This window comes from Calonectris borealis, chromosome 8, assembly GCF_964195595.1.
Source record: "Calonectris borealis chromosome 8, bCalBor7.hap1.2, whole genome shotgun sequence".
Lineage (NCBI taxonomy): Eukaryota > Metazoa > Chordata > Aves > Procellariiformes > Procellariidae > Calonectris > Calonectris borealis.
Genome location: NC_134319.1, coordinates 1,872,423 through 1,898,906, shown reverse-complemented (window position 1 = coordinate 1,898,906; position 26,484 = coordinate 1,872,423). Strand labels below are relative to the sequence as shown.

Here is a 26,484-nt window from a genome sequence, read left to right as displayed (position 1 = left end):
GCTGCCGGGCTGCATGTGGCTGCTTTAAAGGAGCTGGCGGCGGGTCACATGATGCCGCCTCCGCCGCCCCTCCCCGGTCCCTCAGCCCCGCCGCCGGGCCCGGCCCCTCCCGCGCTTTCTCCACAGGGGGCCGCGGCCGCCGCCGTCCCGCTCGGTGCCCCCCCCCTCGCCGCAGGGCCCGGCCCTTCCCGCGCTTTCTTCAGAGGGGGCCGCGGCCGCCGCCGTCCCGCTCGGTGCCGCCGGGCCCGGTCCTTCCCGCGCTTTCTCCAGAGGGGGCCGCGGCCGCCGCCGTCCCGCTCGGTGCTCCCCCCCCCCCCGCCGCAGGGCAGGCAGCGGCCGTGGGCCGGGGAGGGAGATGCAGCTTGCCTTTCTCGACCAACACCAGCGCTGCAGGTGAACGCCTCGGCTGCTTGGCGCCTGAAGGAAGGTTTACGCGACGCCTTCGTGACAAGAAATTTAGGCAGGACGCGGGGGGCGGGCGGCTCGCCCCCCGGCCACGAGCAGGCAGGAGGGTTTCCATCTCAGCTGAAACGCGCTATTACATTTTCTCCGGTTTCCTCTCGTCCCCGTAGCTCCGAGGCAATGCTTTGTCCTTCCCTTAGCGCTGCTTTGATTAACCTCGGTAGGTCACGCAAAGCATGCGTGAGTTTTGATCGTTTCTCTCCAAAACTCATTTTCTGAGTTTTGATCGTTTCTCTCCAAATCCTAGGCGAGGGTCGGGAGCGCTCGGCAGCACGGATGCTGCGTACCAGTCCCGCTCCCTGGAAGACGCTTGCCTCCTGGTCAGGGACCGTCTGTCCACTCGCACGTTCCCGTACGTGACCCGGAATGAGTTCGCTACCTCCTGCCATCATCTCTGTTTTTTAGCATTAGCGCCTTCCAGCTATTCATGGGAGACCACACGGATCCGTGCTGTGCCGCCCTGTTAGGCGTGCCGTGAAGAATACAGAATACCGCTGTGTACAACTGAAACTAGACAGGGAGTTGCTGAAAACACTCCTTGAGGACAAATAAGCCATGAAAGGAAACAACTGGTGGCAAAAATACAGACAGGAACTGTCAAAATGAAAGATGGGTCAAATATTTAGAGGCACAAACCAATATTAATCTGAACCAAAGAGTCAGTGACAAGAAAAAAAGTTTAGAAGAAACAAATGCAAAAAAACCCAACAGAAATCATAGTAAGATTGCAGAAGTGTTGGCAATGCAATGTGGTAGCCCCACACAGTCAAACCTACCAGGCTTCCGGCAACGTATTCAGTTTGTTCAGGATACAGACATCATCTGTGTGCTTATTTGCCTTGCCTAGCCTAATGGGAGCTTTGTGCGTTACAGTGATACAGGTAGAAGCATCAAAAATGGATCTAGAAATTCAAGGAAGGGTAGAGAAGCAGAGGGCATAGGGTTTGACTTGTAAGGAAAGACTATGGGAAAGGTTATCCAGACCTTGACCATACAGCGTATAGTCAACGCAAGGAGGTGAGCGCAAGTACTGTATGTACTTGGCGTTTTGTTGATAGATGTTGAGGAAGAGGTCCCCTTCAGAAAGGGGCAGGGTTCGTGCCCCTGCCCAAGATCAGGCCTCGGTCACTGCCACTAACTTGCTTCTTTTGCACCTTTTCCTGACCAGAAAAAGGACCACTGCTGGCAACCTCAGCAAAGCAGGCAAATTCCCCTCCTGAGTCTAGAACCCAGCCCGCCAGGTTCAGTGCATTCAAAGGAGCATTTAATGCATCGGACCCTCAGGGTGCCAGAGACATGCAAAGACGTCATGCTGGAGGCCAACCAACAATATAATGAGGTATTTTGGATGATGTAATAAGATGTGATACTATGATCAAGACCCTGGATACGACAGAATCCATCTGAAAAGGATTGCAGAAGTGATCCCCAAATGCTTATGCTGGTTTTCTAGCACTAAATGTTTGGCTTCCAAAGTTGATCTTGAAAAACTAAATGAAACCAAGCTCGTGCTACTTTTGTGTTTTAGTTCTGTGATCTCTTCTTGATTTGCAGAGCTAACAAATTCTCTTCCTCCAAACATCAGGCTAATAATGTAAGTTGGAATATAGGTGTCAGGGATAACTTTAGATATTTTGTGACTGTGGGACAGCTTAATCTTTCAGAATATTGCAAATTTAACTTTTTCTTAGTTTAGTTTTAGCTTTCCTTTTACATTACAGTTATGACTTCATTGTTAAAAATAGCTCTTAATGGACAAGTCCTTTGTACCCATTATGAACCCACTAGGATCATTCACACAGACGTGCTTCCAAAAATCAAAGCCTGTTAGTGGCTTTTTGCCAAGACAATTAAAGACTTAAAATACCAAATACTTTATACTGAAATTTCAAAAGAAATTCCACATAGAACAATTGCTATTAAAAAGGCTTATTTTGAAATATCTAATATTAATTTTTAGGATGTCTAACACTTAATCTTGATTCTGAGTGACGACTTTTGCTATTTTCTCTGTTGGAAATGGCACAAGCTTTTCAATTATGTTGGTTCCCTTACAGTCTATTATCACCACTGACAAGGAGAGTCTCTTACAAGTCCAGGCCACCCTTCGAGGTTCCACGGTTATCCAAATGCAGGGATCTATATGACTGAACATCTTTGGAGCCACGAGTGCCACTAAATGTAAGAGGTAGAGCTAAGATCCTGCCATAATAAAAGAATCTTAAGTGAAAAAAGTAAAATAACAAAAACACAGGAAACAATACTTCACATTTATAAGGCACTTTCCATTTCTACTACATTCCAACATCTTTAATATCACAAAGTTTAGAGATATTAATCACATGTGTCTTTTGACATGCGTCCAAAGGGCTTATAGAGCACATACCCTAGTGAGTTGGGACCTCTCTTTTGCCAGAAAGTGACCACACACGAGAGAGAAACCAGCCCAAAGCATATTACAAAGTACATCTCTAGCCATTGCTTGTCAGCTGTTTACAAAGCACAATTTCTGTCTATGTAAGGTCTCCAGAATCAATCACCTGGGAACTCATCTACTTGCCACTTATTACATTATTTTTTCCTGACTGCTTTAGGCTGTTTTGAAAGCCTCAGCTATTAAAATAGCTATCGTACAGTCAGCCCCAGGCAGGAGGAGGAGTCTTTCACAGAGAACTCTTTGCAGGATTGGGCCTAGAGCCCAGATTTTCAAAGAGGTTTAGCTGCCTAAAGATGTAGGTAAGAGCTCAGTGGGTTTTCCACAAGCTCCTAATTTTTGGTGCTACATGTCTATGCTACAAGTTACTGCAAAAGTTTTGAGAAAACTTTCTTTCGATGCTCAGTTTGCGCAGAGATCAAACTCTCTGAAAGTTTTGGTATTTTTTCTCCTCTGTTGTCTCATTTCAATTGGACAGTTAATAGAAGTAATTTGAAAAAAAATATACTAGAATTTAGAGGTGTTTTCCAAACACAACTGTAAGAGGACATATGCTACAAATATAACAGAAAGGCTTGACAGAGGAACATCTATGATCTGGATTAGGAAGTCAAATGACATGATCATAATAATAACTTCTAGCTTTAGAAAGCTAAAAAAACCGCAAAACAACTCAAACCACCCCAAAATCAAAACCCCCGCTACGCTTATTTGGACTTATGTTGCTGCATTGAGCTGCTTCATTTTTGCCTTACAGAGGCAAGTTTTTTTAAAATATTAGTAGCATTGATATTTATACCAGCACAACAGCAAACTCTGACCCCATATGTAAAATACAAAGTATAGCAGTGGACAAAAAGCTGATTAAATCATGGTCATCTACCACCAGATATAATCTTTTGAACTCTTGTTTGTACTTGTCTACTTTATTTACAATATAGCATGCAACACAACAACAGGCCTTGGGGATTAAGCTTTGGCTCTGGTCTCCAGTTCGTAGGCTATATTTTTCAGTGTGGGTATTGGCGTTGCTTGATGCTATGACTGCAGTTTCTTGTTTTGTTTGGAATACAGCTAACGCATTACGAAGTTACCCCTAGTAATAAATAACGTGTAGTTTGCTGCTTCGGGTGAAAGACGATTAAAAGCGTTCAAAACCACTGCTTACTTCTCAGTACTCCTGACTGCTTTCATAGGTAACTGTCTGGTTTAGTTCTCTTACAAATACTGATAACATGGAAAATTTTCTCATAGAACAGGAAAAGGGCGTTTTATGTTATTTCTAGTACACAGATGGCGGGGAACATTTTATCTTTGCAAGAAAAGCCTTTTCTATGGTTTGTAAAGATACTCAAATGTAAAACTTAGTGCGGCACACTTCAAAGAAAAGCGGGGGGGGTTTGATATCGGTGAGTAGACAGAGATCTACAACTTGTAACTGCCCACTGCGGTTAGGATTAGGAAGAAAATCAACAGGTATGCAATGTTTCATCTTAAGCAAGCCCCACTCTATAATGTAAATATTTTGAGTGACTTCCAAGCCCCATTGTAGTTCAAGGCTAAACATTCATCCACTTATTAGGAACCAGGAAAGCTGAATTTTGCCGCTCTTTCTACATCTGGGAACTCAGAGCTAGGCTTAATTTTTTGGTTTGTTTGGGTTTTTTCCTGCATGACACCTTTTACTTAAGTGCCACCCAGCCTGCTAGATCTGAGATCCCATGCTGTTCTTCAGGCTTTACATGTGCAACCTGAAGGTCCATCTCTGCTGGGAGTCATGGACTCCTCGCATAATTTCTTTGATGACAATAGGGCAAGAAAGAAAGGAACACAAACTTAGCAAGGGAATTACCCAGCCACACGGATTTTAATCTTACCGCACACAACGACCACAAATTGTTATTTTTGGTCCTGTATGGTAGACCTATACAGTACACCCCCAAACGCTCGCCCCCAGCCACTCTGTACCTACTGGACTCCTCAGCAGCACTGGGTGGGTGGCAATGTCCAGCTTAGGTCCTTCAGAGCAACTGTCTCCACTCAGCTGTCCCTCTGTCCTGTGCTTCCTCACCAAGCCCTGCCTGTCTCGGTAAGAAACTGGGCAAGAAAAGCCGTAATTCATTGGGCGTGGACCGGCATTCGAAAAACATTGAGAGAACAGTCCCAGATAACTCTCCCGATGGCTCTTTTCTGATATGCTTTCAATCAGATGACAAAGCCTTCTTCGCATTAGGATGAAGCTTCTATAGGGGCATCAAGGCTTCCACTAAGTATGTGAGACAAAACCAAGCTGATAATTTGACAGAGAGCACATTTTAGCTTGTCAAACTGGAAGTGCAGACTTGTGATATCCTGAAGGAGGGGCCAATAACAGTGCATTAAAATAATTTATTAAAGACTGTTTAAACTAGATTTTAAAATTTTATTTATAGTCTTTACAATTACCATGTGGTTAAAAGGCTCAAGCCCTCCAAAGCAAATCTGTGGAAAGCCTTTTATTTGAGTCTGCCAAGCTGCCTCTTTCAACCATTAATCCAATCATCAAGAGGCAGAGTTTCTGCAACAGGATATCTGAACAAGTCTAGGGCAGATTCATCATTAGTCTATCACTAAATTTCCAAGTTCTTCCATCCAAACCTCTTCCATAATATAATGATCATCTGGCAGTAAGTACAGCTCTACTTGAATCCTTCTATTTGATTGATTGAGTAATCATCTGGAGGCCCAAAGGATTTCTCTCATCAAAACCACTCCTAACGCCCCCCACCCCCACATGACTACCTCCCAACTCTACAAAATCAATTTTACAAAAGCCACAGTTCAGAAGCCACATAACTCAGGTCACTCGGAAAGTTTTGCTAATCCACAGTTAAGGGCTGACAATATACCATGCTGGCCTGGTCTAAATTTGTTGCATCAATTCAAATGGCATCCCTGATATTTTTGACAAGTGTGTGTGATCAGTGTGCAGCAGACCACGCATCATCAGCCAAAGTTGTGCTCAGCCTCTCACAACTTTCCCATAGACCATTTTGCCACTTCTTGCCTCTTCTCAGTCCTCATGAAAATGCAAGCTCGGAGCTCTGCTCTCTTATTCTCTCTTAGGACTCTCTCTATAGCTGGGCCTTTCCTCAGCCACCGTCCCTCAGACTGAATGTCCCACCTCGCATCAAACTTCTGCCATGGCTTTTACCACAGTCGCTCCACCTCTCATAGGGCTTGTTGCCTTATGTTGAACCTCCGCATCAAACCCTATCCAAAACTTGCCACTTCTGGCATCTACCGTCATATCATGGCTTTCCTTTTCAAAGACCATTCCAGTCTGCCATTTCTCTACCTACGTGTCTATGTTTTCATCCACTCCAGTGATGGACATCACCGATACCGGCTCAAACACGTCACAGTTGGGTTAAGGGTCTCCAAGGAACTGGATATCCAAGTAGGCACCACATGCAGGAGCAGTGAAACACCAGAATGACTTCAAGCATACATCCATCCTGGGAGACTGCCTTTCCCCAGGTTTGTAACCTCCTCAAAAGCCAGAAAAAAAGTTGTATTACTAATAGATATGGATACTTTAATATTAAAAATGATGTCCAGTATGCTATCTTAAGACAATAAGATTAGCAAAACTAAATTCCTTCTCCTAGCTGAATTGTACAATTGTTTATAGTAAAATCTTCATGGTTCAATCGCTCCTATCAGTGTTCAGAATACAAAGAATGAATTCCACAGGGTTTTTTGACAGCCTCTTACCATTTCTCTGTTGAGCCTTTATATTCCCATGAATCCAATCCATTCTAAGTTTAGCACTGGAGACCGAATTAGCAGATGTAGCTAAATTTAAATCAAAGCCATTTTTCATAGTCCCATGAGAAGTGAACAAATGCATATGGGCCGAGCATTTGTAATGGTGGTACCTGCTTCAGAACTATAACACCAAGCAACATGCTTTAATTCAATTTTAGTAAAAGCTGATATTAGTTAATTAAGGTGGTGGAGGCGCGAGAGATTTAATCAAGTTCCAGTGGTACCAGTCTTGTAACATCAGATGAAAAAGTTGACAAATATGAACTAGCTTCATCATTTTATTCTTCTGTTATGTTAAATAACATGCAGTTTCGTAGGTTGGTTGTTGTAAAAAAGGATCTGCAATTCTCAATGTTTGCACTGTGTGTACAAGCAGAATTATCAGTTAATGCAGTTTGATGACTCGGAAGCCTTGCGAAATTAGACATTTAAAGTTAAACTAAAGCAATATATGCACCCAGCTAGTGTCCTTGTGAGACATTCTCAAAATACCATCTAAAACCAAACATAAAGCATGTATTAGTTTTAAGGATCTCCTAGAAAGAGACATCTGTTTTGGAACAATCACAAAGGGCTATCGCCAAAACTATCCCGTAATAGTTATGAGCTGTAATTTGACATTTTAGATACACATTCCTCTTGCCAAATAATGTCATATTTTTGCTCTTGGCAGAGAAAATAAGGAGAAGCATATATCCAAGATGAGTAATTTAGTACAATGTAATCAAGGCAAGCTGCCCCACAGACTAGGGACTGAATTAGAGTTAGCAAGATAGGTTTTATTGTCCTCTTAAGTAAAAGTGTGTGTATTATACAGGGAAAAAATTAGAAAAAAAAATGGTTTTTTTGTTAATCTTATTTTCCATCTGAGCCCAAGTGCAAGCTTTTATTCCAAGAGTAGATGATTAGAGGTGGGGTGGCTAAAGCAATTATTGCTGTGACCTGTGTTCCTTGGAGGTTTCCATCCCTGTAGACACACAACCTAGTCAAGGAACCTTCTGCTCCTCAGCTGTCCCAGTTCACAACCCAGCGTATTTATGTTAACTGTCACTGATTTCAAATTACATCACTATATTGGGCTGCAAATGGAGCTGGCCAAGAAGCACAGACAGGTCCTGAACCTGCGAGGAGGTGATCCATGGCAGAAGAGGGCAGCTGGCAGTAATAGTTGCCTCAGTTGTCACAGATTAATCCACCTGTAATTAGGAGTTACAGCTCTATGTCCCTGGGCAGAGAAGTGCCTTGTAGCTGGAGCAGTAATTTGCTGTCTCTGTGTCACTGACTGTTCTAGCATTATTTAACTGACCTAAATAACAAAAACATTTAATGTGGTCAAAGGACTTTGCATTACTGGATCTTGCCATCCTCATTTTACTCGGAGTCTAAAATAGTTAATGAAAGAGATAGCTAATTTAAGGGAAAAATAATCTGTTGTCTCTAATCTTAATGCAATGATTCACATTCATATACATCAGTTTGGGTTATTAGTCAGCTCTCTGCCTTTCTGCTCCCAAATGCAAAGTTGGCAAAATGACTGCATCTCAGCTGCCCCAATTAGCAGCTCTGTATTTTTGTGCAAACCCACCTAAACCAGCTGTAAGACAAGTTAATGTTACATTACGATAGAGAGATTAGCTAGAGCTTGTCTCACAGCATTCTTTGAGTCCTCTGCTCTAACTACAAGAAGGAATGACCCAGATACTTTTTAGTATTGGCTTTTCTCACGTTCTGGGTTTTTAAATTAGAATAAAATTCCTTAGTTTGCTATCAGGCTTTTCTTTAAAGTAAAAGTAATCGCTATAAGCACAGATCTTGAACTCCAACATAGATTTTATGTTATTTAAGTGCTTATTCAGTTTTCTGAGAACGTATACCTTGTAGGGACCAAATGTATTTGTTAAACAGATTATTTTAAAATAATTTTATTTTATTATTATATTTTATATGCATCCATATAAGCAAAGGAAGCAAATTACTAATGAAATTATGCACTTAAATATTTAAATGTAACTTGTACTGCGATTAAGCTAATGTTTCCCAAATGCTATAACATATGCTCATGCAAATCACTGTAGTTATTCTACAATAGAATCACAGACATTTCAGCTGGAAAAGACTAATTTGGTTATCTTGTGCACTGCGGCCACTGCAAAACTTTATCCAAGTGTATTTACCAGTTCAAGCAATGGAAAACAATGACATGAAAGGGTGGGAAAAGTAAACTCTATTCCTTAACTCTGGTGTCGCTCATGACTTAAGAGAATGCATGAATTTCTAGAGACAACTCTACTCTCACAACAGCCAAAAATGATGCCCATCTCATGTCAAGGACTGATGACAAGAATGGAAAAACAGGGAGAAGGTTGTAAGAACATACACTCCTTCTTACAAAAAAAAAAAAAAGGTAGTATATTTTCAGGACACCTGATTCTGTAACAGTAATAAACCCTGTCTAAAAGAATAATGCAAACCATGTAGAATGTGTCACAGTAAGCCATGTTTCCTCTTAAGGCAAAACAGAAACCTGAAATCATTGTCCTGGAATGCACCAAAACCTCTTAGCACGAGTTCCTGAAATATTCATGAACATTAAGAAAATAGCAAACTTTTTGGAGAGCATACTATTTAGATGTAACTTGCTATGTACATGCCATCTTCTAAGCTCTAAAAATATAAAAGGAAGGCTTTTTGCAGAAAGTAAAAGAAGTAACGGGGACTGGGGAATTTTATCTCCTGGCTGCCACAGACCACACAATGTTGATTAATTCAGCTCCTCAATTACTCATCCTAACTGGGAAAACACCCGTCTATGTGACGGGGTGTTTGCTAGTATAGATCAGTAAGCAGTTCAGAATTCTAAGATGAGAAGATACACTAAATGTGTAAATTATCAATAAATAGTAAAGGAAACACTGAACTGTAATATACCAGCTGAATTTAGGTTTAACATTAACTCTCCAAACTTCTACATTTTTGTTACTTTTGGAAAGTTCAGAGACAGGCACCTTTTAAACCTCAAATTCTTATGTTAACCACTGCGGAAAAGGAGGAAGGAGGAAAAAAGAAGGGAAAAAGAGAAATAAGGAGACGTGAACTTCAATTGCAGGTATGCAAATACGCAGCAGCGCAGCCGTCCCCGTCACCACTTCCCGTCACTTCTCTGTCTGAGTTTGTTTCTCGTATTATGGGGCTACGTGCCTCTGGTTAGGCAAGTCAGGAGCTTAGACAAGTCAGGAGCTCACCCAGTGTGAATTAGTCATATTGAAGGACATTTAGGAGCATGGAAACAGCAACTTCACATTAAGTGCTGGAAATAAGTGCTAAAGAGACCACCGCTGAAATGCTTATGCATTTTGCAAAGACATAAATTTTGGAGGATAGCAAAAGACACTGCTTGGCATAGGCAGACAGAAAGCATTTTACCTGATTACTTTGCCCCAGTTCCAGACATTTCTGTTGGCAGCAGCACCAGCTCAGGCAGCCTCTTCTCTCCCCAGCCCTGGGCATATGAATTAGCCCTGCTCCATGCTGGTAAAGCCATGCTGTATAGTGAAACCAAGCTAAAAGGCATGCTGCAGAGAAAGAAAGAAAGAAAGAACTAAAAAGGGGTGGAGAGGAAATTGTTTCCAGGTGTAGCCTTAGAGTGTCTCACATTCAAAGGCTGGGTTGCTTAAAGTGTAACTCACGTGGGTGCTTTGTCCTCTCTCTGCACAGCACGGCACAGACTGAGGAACTGATCTGGCTGGGAGGTAATTTTTTTGTTGGAACGGGAACGTAGATATTTGTTTTTCCAGCTGGATTGATTTCCCATCTGGTTTGTGAAGAGGCTGTGCAAACTCTTGTACAAGTGTTTTTGCGGGGTGAACTGGATGAGGAATTCATCCATGTTAAAAATAAACAGGGGGGTGGTGGGTGTTAGTTATTTTAGTGCTTCTAGCCTAATTCAGAGCATGGCTACACAAACAGTTTTACTGATACTGCATTATAACAGAAGAAAAAGCAGGAGGGCTGCATAATCAATCGCTGTTATCAAAGGCAATGCCCCTCCAACACAGCTGCCCTGAGATGCAGCTGAGCGCAATGGCATCAGAGCCACCCTACACACCAGCTCGGCCAAACTCTCCCACCCTTCAGAGGCCGGGTCTCTCTTGTCCTGATCACTTTGTGCAGCTGATTTTGTAAATAGAAAGCTACTGTGAAGTCCTCTGGTTCTGCTTCCTAAAAGATGTCTTTTGACTCTGGCAGTTACCCATCCTAAAGCCCTGGACCCCTCTGTGGGGATTGTCCTGCCTCCAGGGCCACTCTCCCGCCTGCTGCTGCTGGGAAAGATGAAGATGAAATTTGCCAGATTGCACCAGACAGATTGCACCGGACAGAAGAATCCCAGTTCCCCCCTACCAGAGCTAGTGCCGAAGGACTTTCGCAACCCAGGTTCCTCCTCACTGGCTGCTGCAGACAGCACGGTAGATGGAATCAGCTTTTTGTGGAGTTGGAGATAACCCAACTGATCCTTAGGTGCAGCTAGGCTTACAAGCCCGTTTTATCCCTGGTCCTCTGACCCCAGGCCCTTGTATGATATAGGATGGCAACAGGGATGGCCCTCACCTGCTGGTTTGGGCCAGCCTAAAGCATCACCTAGACACCAGGTGGCAGCATCAGATCCAGATACAAACTTCACAGTCGAGTTCAAAAAGAGACTGATGTCTGGAGGACCAGTTTGTTGATTTACAATAACCCCCCCACATACTGTGGAACATGTACGCAGGCAAAGCTTTCCTCCTGTTTCTAATCTGCTAATTTATAGTTGCATAAATGCAAGTCTTCTTGGCATGAAAATATAACCTCATAAGGCAAAGGCAGAGTTAGCGGTCATTTCCTTTCAGTGAGTACATGACGCTGTTATGCAATCTAAGAACATGGGGGATTTTTTTGTTCTCCATTGAATCCAGTGGCTTTGCTTCTTCTGTGTGTACTTGAAGACAAAATCCAGTAGAAACTTTGCAGAATGACTGGGGCATGAACAGTTCTGAGCTAGCAGGAAGCAAACGCCATGTACATGACTATTTGTAGCAACACTCTCTCACAGATACTGATCACAAGTCTAGTGTTGTGAATAACATTCTGATCTGGAGTTCTGTCTGTAACTGCTACTTTTATAGGTGTAGCAGCTTATTTTGGATTCAGTTATTTAAAAAAAAAAAAGCAGCCAAGCTTCCTAAACTGTGCTTAATAAAATTATTTGAATATATATATATGTAATGTCAAGTTACATCCTTGTATTGTTTCCGAGAGCTTATTACTGCCTAATAGTGTTAGGATGATTAGAACCACCTATGCATCTGCAATGAGGACTGCTGCTCATGCAGCAGGAAGCAAGGATTGCTCACGAAACAGGACTCCATCTGACAGAAAGATAGAGATGTCACAGAAATAAACACTCCTTCTTGTGCAATGATGTTTCTAATTAATTTTGCATTTCTGTCCAAGTATATTCATTACTGGTGATGCTGTATGGTTCAGCATGGTGTCTATTACAGTTAGTTCATTAGACCTTCTCAAACCAAATTTAGCACTAATCTTTAACCTAAACCTCTCATTGTATACCATCTTTGATGTGTGCAAAAGAAATAGGAATAAGGGAAATTTCTTTCTTTACATACATTTTTAATGTTTATGACCATTTAGTGACTGAAAGCTTCATCTTCTGAGACTGTTATCAATACCTATCTCAGTTAAGGTATTAATTTTCCTTCTCAGGAAGAAGGAAAATTAATTTTTTACAGTGGACATTTATCATCTTTAAAACGGAACTGTCATTAAAATGGACCCCTGCCAAAACATCTGACATTTAATGTACTTAAGATACATTATTCATGAAACTTTCACAAGGAAATAGATGTAATAAGCCAAAAGAGGTCTGTTAGACAGACAAGGAGAAGTAAGAACTCTCCTGTCCCATTTGCACTGTCAGTTGAGTTTCTGTGGTTGTTTTTATCATGCTGGTCCCCTCATCCTGCACCAGTATCTGAGTTTGAAAGCCTGTTCACTTTTTCCTAACCTGTTGACTGTTCAAATTTGGAACATGGTGGGAGGTTCAGGGTGAAGTTACAGGAGATGGAGCGAGCTGATCTGATAGTTCTCTGATCCTTAAAGGGGGAGGAACCATTCCTCCTCCTCACAGCCATGCATTCCTGAAGCTTATCATGTGCTGGCTCCGATGGTTGTTGGGCCTCTCCAACTGCTAACCAAGCAGAAAGCACACTTTTTATCTTGCAAGACAGGGAGTTAAATCAGCTCACCAAAAGGTCTAATGAGTGCTATGCTTTGAATAATAGAGTGGAAGCAGAACCATAAGGCTTGGACTAAAGGAAAAGTAGAAGAAAGAGGGAATACAACCTCCTCCTTTTAGATTGCTCATCAAATCGCACACACAGTCTTTGTATACTTGCGATCTGTAAAAAGAAAAATCTGTGAAAATTAACAACAGTCCACAGTGCAACTAGCACAGCTATTCCGCCAGCTAGTAGTCAGCGCTGCAAAGAGATTAAAGTGCCTTCAACCAAAAAACTTTATAAACCGGTTCAAATCTTGATTTTGATGCCTGGTAAGACCAACGCAGCCACAGCTCTAGGATGGAAACATGGTGTAAGCAATCCTGACAAGGTTTGGAGGAATTAGAACTGCTCCCGCCTCAAAAGAGATTTTGTCAAAGTCTAAACTCCAGATTTTCAGCGACTCTATTCCTGTGCTTTGGCAAAGAACAGGGACCATGACTTTAAAGAAGCTTTACAATTCCTATATGCTGTGCTGTACAAGGGTCTGAGGTTGCTGTAATCACACTGGAGCCCCAACCACAGAATACTGCAGGGCTTTCCAGATACCTCTGCTCCTGTCGTCTCATGCACCCCACGAATGAGCGCAGGACTGGTACAAATCCCTCACATGAGTTTTACTTGACTGAGAAAGCTGCTGGTACAATTGGTATTCTGAAGTGGTGGTTTCCACCCAATTCAAAAGGACCCGTATAAACCCAGATGGTTTTGATTACAGGACGCTTTGTTTGTGCCAGAGATCTGAAACCTCCATCCTCCCCTGCCGTTAGGAATCGAAGGGCAGGTCCCCGAGCACACCCACGGCGGGCAGCCATGGGGATCGCGGCTGGGTGGGAGATCGATGCAGCCTCAGGCATCAAACAATGCTAAACAGTGAAAATGCTCTCAGCAGAAAGAACCTTTAGAAGAAACCGAGAAGAAAGAAAAAGCACAATAAGCCTTGTTTCTGCTGCTGCGTGGCTGCCCACCACTTTAACAATGTAGGGATCTCTGACTGATCCCTAATACACCCCTAAAGCAGCTCCCATAACTCGTGCCAAGGGTTGCAGAGGGATGATCTGACAACTTCTGATTGCAGACTGACTGATCAGCCAAACCAACCTGCCCTGCATTTTTCTCACCATTTCGTATCAAAATACTGACCTGATACAGGGAAGATCTTACAAAACGTAATAAAGTTTGCTGCTGCCAAGGAATGATTGCTGCTAGCATTTATTTTTCCACAATTATATTCAGGGCTGTTGAGGGCTCGGTTGTCCTTTCGAGACAGACCAAATCAAGGAGTGGTGCATACAGTACATCATCCCAGGATAAATCCGGGGAGGCTCTATGACTCAGAAATGAGTCACTGCTCCTCCTCTGTTTCTTCCAGACTCTTGGGGGCGTACTAATTTATTGTCGGTCTGTATCTGCAGTAAATTATTACCCCCAGCTCAGCTATCCTGCGCAGAAGGAATTCAGACACGTTCTGCTCGTTCCTCGCCTCTCGGGAGGCGTAAACAGGTGAGCAGAGGCGCTGTATGACTGCACACCGAGATCCTAGGGCTTGGTAACCCGTGCAGAGATCTAAGAGGAAAGCAGAGAAATGGGGGAGTTATTTTTTTCTTCCTTGAATGACATGCTGTCCAGGTTAATTATTTGGAACTAGATTGTTCCTACCAAACCCCCAAAATCCCAATTACTAAACTAAGATTGACCTTTCAGAGAGTTATTTCTAAGAACTTGGATAAAATAAGGTAGTATGACTCAAACAACAGGAGGAAAGCGTCTGCATCACAGTTAAGCCACACAAATTGCTTTTCACTGTCAGAATCAAGTATTCTAAAAAAAAACCCCAAGAATGATTAATCTTTTTTTCTCTTCAGCAAGACAGATTGAAGTATCCCAGCAGAGCTAGACGGGAAGTGTTTAAACAATGCCTACTTAGTCTCCAGCAAGTCTTTACTAGTAGGAATACAAACTTTAGGTCGGAAAGGAAAACAATAACTAAAATAACATATTTTTATATATGCATGTACAACATAAATATATTCAGAGAATTGCAGAAAGGCACAAAAAGGTACTGAATAGCAAATAGGCCTGTTCAGCTCTTCACATCCAAAGTTCAGGAGCCTGAGGACACTGAGGATACAGTAGAAATGCATAAAAATACGATTTTTCCAGTGGCAATGCTGATTTAAGAATTTCTTACCCCATTCATCTTCATCCCCATGCTCATTTTTCCACCTCCCTCCCCCCGGGCTGTGTTTCATGAATCAGCAGCACTGGCTTAAGGTACAACCCCTTCTCCGACTGCTTATCCCCAACCTTGTGCCACCCTGGCACAACTGCTTGCATGGCCAAGTGGTAAATGCTCTATTCTGCAAAGATAAGTGCTGAAGTGGACTTGCAATGGCCTTTCAAATCAAAGAAAGAAAGAAAAAATAGTTGCAGAATGGCAAATAGCAATAAAAGAGAATTATGATTTTTGGAATTACAGATGTTAAAATGTAAACAAATCCCCAAATCCCAAATTTCTAAATAAAGGCTTTTAACATGAGTATACTACTGCTTAAAATCATATGTACTCACAAATTTAATTAAGAATATTATAAATTATATTACAAATAAATTGATTCTCATATTCATAAAATATTGCATATTAGTTTTCGCTACATTTCTGGTTAGTGTTGGCACAGGCTGGCCCTTGAACTTAAATTGTCTTAAAAGCAATGGTTTCCAATTCTTTCCCCTTCCTTAACATTTTTCACAGACCATCGTTATTGTATAGAAAATGGTTCTGCTGGCCAGCTGCAGGCTGCTGACTGTGATGTGGCAGATCACTGGCAGTCAGCACAGCAGGGGATTACTGGGGATCACTGTCCTCGTGGAAGGAAACCTGGAGGGACAAGTTTTCAATAATACTGCAGACCTAATGAGTGCCCAATTTTATGGTAAGACCTAGCAGTGAGGCTGCTAGGCCACTGCTTTTTGCTGTGCTGTTCTAACATTCATTTATCACAGTATTTCTGATACTTGTTTACTGTTTGCAATGCAGTGGAGCACTCTTCGGATAAATATGCTACAATAAAAAACAGAGGCTCCCACCCAGTGACTCCTATATGTGATTGCAGCACAGCTACGTAATGGTAATATACGGGGGCAACGCCATGGGGGCTGGAGAAGAGAAGATGATTAATACATACAGTGGGATTCTGTGTAGAAAAAAAAAGAAAAATTCAGCTCTACCAGTGGGTATTTTACCACTGTGGAGAACTACAACAATAAGTCATAACTGAACAATGACATCCTAGAGAAAACAGAATTCCCCATAAAAAGCTCCTTAAGAATAGCTTCCCTCTTACATCACGGAAACCTTGTTTAGGAAATTTAAGATCAGAAGGAGAACAACTCCGAAGTGGCAAGAAGATGGGCTGTCAATAAATTCTCCCATCCCCAGTTTCTGTCATGCTGTGGCCTAACACTCAAAAATATCTCCATTCTAATTTTGTCTTAGAGAATTTGGTAACTCCTAAAAACCGATCGGAAGCTGAAAGAGCAAGGTGTATTTGAATTTGGATTCCTCCCGCCTCTAACCTGGCAGAGGGAAGCGGCACCGGAGCTACCAGCTGAGGCCAGTCCATCCCCTGGAATGCAGCCGCCGGAGCCAGGCTGATGGATGCTGACAGCCCCGCTTTCATCTGGCAGTGTCCCCGCCACCAGCTGCGCCGGGGAAAGAAAGAGCGCGCAGGAATTCACAGCATTCCCCCTCTGATTAATCCCCGGCTGTCCTGCTGCGCCTGAATGAATTGGGCTAGGGATTCGTAACTCTGCTGGGGGAGATTTGCTGATTTCTTTGAGCCCCCTGGGGGGAAGTGATATAGAGAGCAAATAACCAGCGGGCAGTGCCGAAGTGATGTAATGGGCCAGGGCATGAAAGCCCCTCGCCTCTGCTCTACCCACGTTCACTGGTCTTTTCTCGGTATGCGACGGGGAGCGGGTGCAGAGGAAAACTTCACACTGCTGCCACATGCTGTAGCTTTACAGGCGGTTTATAAAGCACACCCCAACTTCCCTAGACGAGTTCTATGCAGATTGGCCAAGTTACAGGAAAAGGTATAAATAATGTTTAAGCCAAGATCTTGGGAGCACAAAGACAGCTTGGCTGCAACCTGACAGGTGATCTGAGGATGGAGATAGGCAAGTGCCGGGGTGCAAGGCCCTGTGGCTGGTCCAGCCACAGCCCTCGGCAGCCGCCCCAGACACTCTGCCCTGGCTCCCTTCTTCTTTCCAGGCTGGACAATAATTAAATATCAAATTAAAGTGTCATTTTAAAAATGAGATCTAACATAGGCAGAATGGTGGGAAGGCTCTGGAAGTGTTACACTTCAGAAACTAACCCGAACCTTAGAAGAGAGTCACTAAGGGATCCGACTGATTAACCAGGTACCTAGGGACTATGTGGAAATGTGCATGTGAACTCTAACTATAATTGTACAGGCCTTGCTATAAAATAACATCACTGTACCATCCCAATGCTTGAAAAAATTGTAAGGTCTCAGATGCTTGTAATTAAGATGAAAAGAGTTTGTAAGTATTCGCATCTCTGCTTCCCCAAGTAAGTTTCTCTAAAAGAGAAACGCATTTTCTTGCGGTGCGCCCTGAGCCAGCTCCAGTTTCTATTTTCAAGATCCAGAGGAAGGAAATGCGACAGATGATCTGTTTTTCCCACCTGTGTGATTCACACATAGCTTGTAATCTTTGTCATGTATAAATCAGCAAATACTGCAAAATTATGTAAATTTTTTTTACTTAGTTTTGTTACTGTTTCGTGCATGTTTTGAAATCTAGTATGATAACTCTGAGAATATTTAGATATTACATTTATACGTATATGTATAATTATATGTATAAATGTAATAAACACAACTGATAAATAATCACAAAGAAAACAGAAACTAGCATCTGGATTATTTGGCCAATTATAAATGTGAAACACGCAGTTCTGAATATTGCACTGAAAAAATTCACTGCAGATAACTTACGACCATGTTGTAGCAAGAAATGAAAATACATCATTTCAGATACTGTTATAATGCAAATCTATGTACAAACAAAGCGGACTCATTGGGTAAGCCATTCCCTGTGGATTAATTACTCAGCCCAGCCAACAGCTTGCACTTTTGCCTTAGTCTTTTCTGTGAAGGGTTGGAGGGTGAAATTGTTATTCTCACCAGCTGTAACTAACCCCACTCTGTATAAGCTACCTGTTCTGCACTGCAGCCAGCTCGCAGGCTCCCATTTTCTCTTTTTTAATATATCGGCATTGTTTTAGATTCAGATTACATAATCTTTTTCACTGATTTTGTACCTTTACAAACATTGCTCCCGAGTTCTGAAGAATCAGAATGCTGCTGCAGTTCTGGTATAAAAATTCCTGATGTAATAGCCACTTCCGCAGTAGATAATTATTACTCTGGCATTAATGAAGCTGTTAAATACACTGCTGTTGTTCTGCTGAGACCAGAGAATAATGGTCAGAGACCTAAAAATGAAAAAGTTGGATTATATTTTCAAAGCTAAAAACATTACAACTGGAAATCTCTTTGAGGTTTTTGTGGAAAAATTCACTCTGCTAACTGCATATTCCAGTCATGTTTTTTTGGCTTTCTATAATACCCTCCCTATGAACATTTCAAAGTTCCCTGTTTACAGCAATTCTCGGGTCACCAGTGTGGACTGGATTTACTGGAGGGCCAAAGAGGACTACACACTCAGTCCCCCAGCTCCATCTGCCGCAGGAAGCGCTCAGTGCCACCTGCCAGCAGAAAACCTGTTGCTCCATCTCTTCCATATCATGGGTACATTCAGCCTTACTCATGAGTACTTCTGATCCCACATCAAAAGCAGAGGAAACCAAGACAACGTAATTAAGTGATGTGCTTACTGTCACGAAGTAGGGCCAGGTCTGCAACCAGTGAGTTTCCACTCCCAGTTACAGAGTTCTTTCTCTGACAGTCCTGATTTTACAGTGTTGCTATGAATATTAGATTAAAGTATCTCGCAGGGACAAAATTAAGATTTCCTTCTATTTCTTTAGCATTGCTCATTCAGTTATCCAGAATAGCTCTTAAAAGTTCCAGGTTGTTTCCAATTTGAAAGCCTGTGTTCCTTTTTTACTTTATTGCTAACAATACCTGCTAAAAAAGACTCCATCAGAATTGAGAACCCACTGTTAGGTGGTTTTTGTCATCTTAAATGATTAAATTGTGGTCATGAAGGATGAACGCTGAAAAAAGGATCTTGTCAGACAAAATGGGTAAAATTTGAAAGCCTCTTTTATGCAATAGCGAGGCTGAGAGCTGCAAAGGAACCATAGGTGACCCTACTTCAAAAAGATTTCGAATCAAAAGATCTATCCAATGACTTAGAGGTTTCAAGAAGGCTTTATCCATCGCTGTGTTTTAACGGCTGTATTGAACAATCTCTGCGAATCTTACAGCCCTCACTTTCCAGGCCGGCTGAAGAGCTCCCCTGCAGCGTCGGCCCCTGCAGTTGTTGAAACAAAAAACATTTGTTTCTCACACTACAGCTCAATTAAGTCAAGGATATGAGGGAGAAGATGATCCAAGTAATTCACTGTATAGTAGAGGTAACCCACAGGAGGCTGGAGAATTCACCAATCTTTTAAAATGTACCTTAAAACTTCACAGGGTGCTTTGACTCTGATTTTTCTTTTTCATTCTTTTTCTGGTGTGGTTAGTTGTTCACTATGTTTCACAATCAATATCGTGGAGCACACACATAATTTGTAGTGCACCAAACTAAGCTAAACATGTTACTGATAACTAAAATTCTAACAAAGCAGTGTACCATGATATAATGTTGCAAAACATTCAAGCCAAGTATAAAACATTTCCAGTATGAAGAAACAACAGAATTTGCTGCAAAGATTTACAAAAATATAAGCATCACATAAAAGGATCTGCAATGACTATTAATTTTTTATTACGTTTCCATTTTAATTGTAAATATTCACATAGGTGGTTACCAGCAGGAGAAATGTAAGCTATTTGATGTGTAAGTCCATTGTTTCTTAAAGATTGTGGTTTTCTAGTCCTGATGCTTGCTATAGATTTAAATGCTAAAGTGACTTTTCAGAACACAACTTCTCATCGTTGTTGGTGCACTCTGTTCTTCTGTTACTGCAAAATGTTAATTCACATGTTACCAATTACTGGATCTTTGACAAAACAAGTAGCAGCAAGAAGAAACCCCTGTGGTTTTTATGATAATAGTAAGTAGAAGTCAATTTAACATTTCATGCCAAGTGGATCAGGAATGCAGTAACTGGAGAAGGATTTTATGGTATCACTGCAATATCTTGTCTGGCAATAGCTTATGTGATTTTCTACGTATTGTGGCTTAATATTCAGTTCCTTGCTGAAACTTTGCACCAAAACTCAAGGTAGAGATATTCTACAAATCATGGTAAATTTCACGGAGTTCAAAGCTCAGACTCAGAGGTTTTTGTCTTCAAAAAATGTCTTCCATGATTTCAAAACAATCTAGCTTTGCTGAGGAGCTAAATTTTAGCTTTTTGAGAGTGAACAGAGTTATTTTTAAAGCTATGAAAAGAAACATTAACTTTTCCAAATTTTTGAGGATTACATTATGGCTTTTACAGCTAATGTCTGTGGCAGAGTGGGGCCAAGCATTTGGGAACTGGGGGCTGGAAATTGTGAATTAGGTGCATGTATATGCATGCACACACGAAGGGAATGTACTAACCACACTTCCGAAATAGATTTTGAGCTTTCTTCCTTCTGAACAAAGACTTTTCATTACAAATAAAATAAAGACTAGGGGATTGGAGAACTCGTTTCAGCACGTATGCATATATATACACATCCTATATATATATATATATATATCTGCATGCTTTTTATCTCATTTGCAACAGGGCGATCGAACACCTAATTTGTCTTCTAATTAGGCCTTTTTAATGGTTAAATCCTCAACACTGTAAACAGGAATGAATAAACCCTTTGCTTGGATGCACACAAACATTGTCATTGACATTTTGCCTCAGTTCCTCTTTCCTCCCGTCACAGCTGATGGCTCCACCCGCTGAAGGATGGACCAGGCTGCCCTGGGGCTGCTGGCTAACGGGGTGGCCCCAGCCCGAGCGCCCACAAGGAACGTAAGGCTCTTAAGCAGATTTAGCGTACCTACCAGATCCCGAAAAAGTGCAAAAGAGAGGACAGAAAACAATTTGAAGGGCTTTTCTTCGTGATTTTGGGACTATATCACTCTCTCCTCTTTATGTGCAAGTCACAGTAGATGGTATTTTTAGCCCTTTCTATGTTACATGGGTACAAAAATTGCTGACAGAAACTGCCAACGTGCTCCACTAATAACTATAATGCTGTTTCACTGGCATAAATGTCTTCTACATTAATGCAGACCATCTACTTTAGGGGCTACGCTGACATTTAAAGCAATGGAAACTTCTCTGATATGACCTCAGATTAATGGATCAAATTCTAAGGGGATATGTAAAAAGAAGTGGGGTTATGTTAAAAGCCGACAAGTTGTTAAGAGTCTAACCGGAGCCAACATATGCATCGAGAAGGTGTGGATATGCAGATTTGGAACTACACATTTAGACTCAATTCTTCTTTCAAGTAACATTTTCCTGACAACAGAAAACAAATACGTCACATCTGCCACAAATGTGCTGTATGTAACAGCAGTTCCTACAGCATCAATATTATATTTACTTAGTGATTCATCCCCTTCCTCTGTATGTTTATCTAACTACCCTAACCACATCCAGTTACCAATTACTAGCTAGAAATGGCCTTACAAAACCATGTTCAAGGGACTCTAAACAGTCGAACACAGACTGAGGCTTTGGTGTCACCACTCATCGCCAAACATCTGCAGAGAGAATAAATCAATCGGCACTTTCCTAGAATAAAACACCAGCAAGCAACCTAACTATTGGCAATTGAATCTCCATCTCCTCTAACCAATAAAAAGCTTTCAGACGACTTCAGAAGACTCTTGATCAGGCCTTTAAAATGGAGGAAGCAACAGATCTTCATATAGTTGTTGCATATTGAAACTGTAAAACAGTTTTTCAGAGGCCATTCAGTGATTTCAGATAACAGTACAGGTAAAATCAACAAGTGATTTGCCATGAAAGTCAAATTTGTTTTTCTTCTGATTTGGGTATCACCACCAGTTACCTGGATTCTCAGAATCGAATTCTGTTCTCTTCAGCTCGTGTCAGTGCAATTCAGGACAGACTCTGGTCCTGCAACAGGGAATTGTACACACTATTAGATTATGCCTTAACTAGAATATAATTCTGCTCCTTTAGTTCTGTGCATTTTACAGGCATAAGACAAATCAGAAACATTTTTCAGTAATGTAAGCAAGTGTACACACTCCTTGTCCTCTCCAAATGAGCAATTTGCTCCAAATGAGCAAATTTCCACAATTGTTATTATTTTGTAATTATTCATGGTTTTGTAAGTTCTTTGTGGCAAGAGACAAATGCCAAATCCAACTGCCATGGACTGTACTGTCACTCTCATCTCTCTTCCTCATCCTCTTTAATCTCCCCCAGGAGTTTGGTCTCCCAACATTTTCAGAAGAGGGCAGACTCCGAGGAAGAAGAGCTTCCATGTATGAATGGAGTTGCATAGGACTTCACTCGTTTGGAAATTTCTTTTTTAAAGTATTCCCAACACACGTGTAGGCCTACATAATAGTCTTTTCGCTTGAAAGATAAATTATGAAGTCCTAAAAACTCTCAGCTGCTAAAATTCAGAGCCCAAACCACATACCTTCCTCCTTCAGTCTCTCACTTTTCCACAGGACATTCCACCAACAGCAGATGACATTTCTCTGAATGAGAAACAGAGGTGGCGACCTTCAAAAGCTAATTTTAACTCCACAAGAACAATCTCCCGATGCTCCCGCTGCAGTCACTGGCTACCTTCCTTTCTACTCCCCTCTCTCCTGGGACTACAGAGGAGGTTAGTCCTACTGGGCTGTGGGAGCACCCCAGGAGTTAACCTCCCGGAGCACCTAGACCCGCTGCTTACCCACCTCTCCTTTCTGTACGGCTGTGCTGGCTGGTATATCACGGCACTTGAACTAATGCATCTGTCCTCAAAAAAACAGCAGTGAAGGGATAGGAGTAGCACAGCAAGTGGTCCTGGACTGCAAAGTAGCTTCGATATGCTTCTGCCTTTACGTTTTCACATGCTTTTCCTGGGGACTGACTGAAAGTCTGGGAAGGCTAAACCAGAGTTAATTAAACACAGGATCACAGTGTTTTTTATGTGATAAATAAATGTGGATAAGGGTTTGATGCTAATATGCATTTTTTATAGGTGTTGTAATACAGCTACTGTCTTATATAGCTGTAATGAACAAATGTGAAGAAAACTTCCATGACTCAACTGATCATCCTCAACTCTCCACAGTTTGTGAAGGCATACCTGGCTCTCCACATCTCTCTTCACGTGAGGATTCATAAAATCTCGAATCATCCAAACCAAGAAGCTAAATGGTATGGGAGCAGCCCTTCATCTGATATACCCTCAGTGGAACTTACATTTACTTACGTTAGCTGAGGATCTGGCTCCCAACTTCTCCCGCATTTAGTCTCACATCTTCAGACTAGTTCATTTAACTCCTTGTGTTCTCTTGTATCTTCCAGCAACTAAAATAAGCTTTTTAACATGTCATACCAATTCCAGATACTATGCTCATCACACCTGCCAAGGCTCAGCTGTTCCTTTTGTATAGATGGAAATGCATCAAGTGGGCAAATTTTTGTCAAATTTGTTTTGAATCAATTAAATCTATTTTAGAATGATGTAAGCCCTGAAAAATGCTGTGGGACTGTCTGAGTCTGTTAGCACTTTTAAGTAAACAAACAAAACCTGCTTTAATTTAGACAAATTTCCAGACCACAATTGTCAGAACACCACTAAAAGCTCTTGGGTATTAAAAAACAAAATCTAAATAAGAAACAGAAGCTACATAAGGAGGAGGGCTCTGTGGGAACCTTCCTGCCTTTGGTCTGACAATCCAAAAAGTGTGTTCTGGTTTCCCCCAGCATCCGGTGCACTCCAGCAAGTTTCTAAATAAAGTTGAGCAAAAACTTCACTCAAAGCTTTAGTGTTCCTTAAATGGCACGTCTCATCTCTGCTGGCAGAGCTGCAGCTCATGTTAAAGTAAGCAACCACATTAACATTTTTCCTAAATGCTACTCTATATATTCTACATGCTCAGCTCAAACGTCACTAAAATAAGCACTTAAAATAACAACTTCAAACACTCGCACAAGGCTGCATCCATTCAGAAGAGCTATTTTTTCTTACCTCACTCAATTTCCCTTCAGTGTTCATTAAACAAAGGATGCTCCATGCCATGACAAGAGAGAAAGGCTAGATTTCAGCTTGAGGACTAACGTAAGTCAATTAGAATCTATTGGCTCCTAATTACAGGATTTGTTATTTATCCCAGGCTGCCTTCCAGTACAAAAAACTGGTGACTGATGCCTTCTCTTCGTGATAAATATTCACTTAGATACATGTGGAGGCTGAAAAGCAATGACGATTAAGTGTTTCTTTTTCCTTTACTCTGAGCAAGCAGTGTTCAGCTTTCGTGAGAATGTTTAATCCCCTTTTAAGCCTAAGTAAAAGCAACCGGTAATATATATAGCATATTCTGATTGTGTACACAGATTCTTTTTACTGGAAAACCTGTAAAATAATATACGCCAATGCATTAGCGGCAAAAGGTATTTTAAAAAAATTCTGCAAATTAAGACCACATAAAATGAAATTGCTATACATCACTAGCATTTTAGAGATAATGTATCTTAGGAAGTCTAACACTTAATTATGGAAAATGAAATAAGAAGCATGAAAATTATAATTGAACAGCAGTCCCTCTGATACATTCAGAGTAGAGTACTAAAAAATCTTATGAATCCAGGGAAATGATATATGGGTCAACTTAAAAAAAAAAAACAGAAACAATGGGAAGCCCAAATCTCACTTTAAATACATATTCAAGCATTTGCATCAGCAACTCCTTCTTCAGCAAGCTGAGCACCCAGCATTTTCGCTACCATCAACACCTCTTTGAAGTTCAGACCTTCTCAAATGTGTTCTCCTGCTTTACATGAATTTCTGTCACCACTCTTTCCTTCCCCATTATCACCTGCACCACAGAGAGCACAAAAATTCACATAAAATCCCACAGGAAATGCAAAAGATCTATATAAAGCTGCAAAGCGTCTTCTGTCCCTCATCTTCAGCTCTTTACAAGTTTCTCAAACTCTTGGGAGCAGAGAGTTCTGGTTACACCATGGAAGGAGGGAAGACGTGAACTGAAATAATGAACAACCTCCACCATGAATGCCCCAAATCAGCCTGAATGGTGTAGCAGGCTGCTAACTTCATACACGCGCTATACTGGGAACCTCTGTGCGGCTGGATCAGTGCCTACAACACGCGTCCAGATCGGGGTTTTTGTTCGACAGTTTCATTAGCAGTAACAAATGCCCCCCACTCCCCTCATTCTGGCTGGTTCAGAATTAATGAGCATTTTAGGAGCGTGCAAAGCAGATCTGAGATCCCATTTTTTTAAAGGGATTCTTTACAAGTGCAGAGACCCCCCCCAAACTTAGCATGACCCTTTTCTACCCCTGGAGTGTCTGCGTTGCCCTTGAGTGCTACGTCTGCCCTGAGAGAGCAGCCCTGCCCGCTCCTCCCTGGCTCTCACTGGGTTCAGCACAGACCTTCATCTCCCTGCCACAGGGTTCGGGACAGCAGGCGAGGCCCTGGGACATCCCAGGAGGAAAGCCGAAGCTACCCAGGGCAGCGGCTCCACCTGCGTTGAGTTTCTTGATACAAGGGAGCACAGTATCAAAGACAGTCCTATCTGCTTTAAGTGTAAAAGGAAAAAAAAAAAAAAGATTATTTTAAATTAGTATAGCTCAGTGAATCTTAATTATTTTTTAGCAACATATACAACTTATTTACCTACAAATTTTCTCCTGTCTATGTTGGATACTTACATTCACTAACATATTAGTCATTGCTTAATTATCGCTACGAAGCCTTATTAATATGTATGGATAAAGAGCTCTCTGGCAGGAATGCATTTTAATGAAGTCGTTGAAAGGCAACTCGCAGTAATTTATAGAAGGTTATGCCATGACTAACAATAGCAAACTGACTGAAGCAGCCCACGGTCAGGATGAGCTATGGAAGGAAAAAAATGAAATTCATTTTAATATTTTAATGATAAACTTAATTAGAAAGTGTTTAGGCATTCTGACTGAGCAGTTACAGCTTCAAACGGCTTACAACTATTCTTGAGAGGAATGGCGTCACTCAAAACGTTGCCTGCAAGTGCCCAGCAGTGTTGTCT

General features: G+C 41.6%; 1 long non-coding RNA gene across 1 annotated transcript; it reads right to left on the bottom strand.

Annotated features, from left to right (window-relative positions):
• Nucleotides 1-14,196: 14,196 nt before the first annotated feature.
• On the bottom strand, nt 14,197-26,045 carry LOC142084686 (uncharacterized). Its single transcript, XR_012674421.1, has 8 exons — nt 25,850-26,045; nt 25,105-25,269; nt 24,423-24,643; nt 23,651-23,758; nt 22,875-22,935; nt 22,272-22,339; nt 18,389-18,562; nt 14,197-14,604 (listed from the first exon to the last, which is right to left on the bottom strand). It is a non-coding gene; the product is annotated as an uncharacterized LOC142084686 (long non-coding RNA).
• Nucleotides 26,046-26,484: the final 439 nt, after the last annotated feature.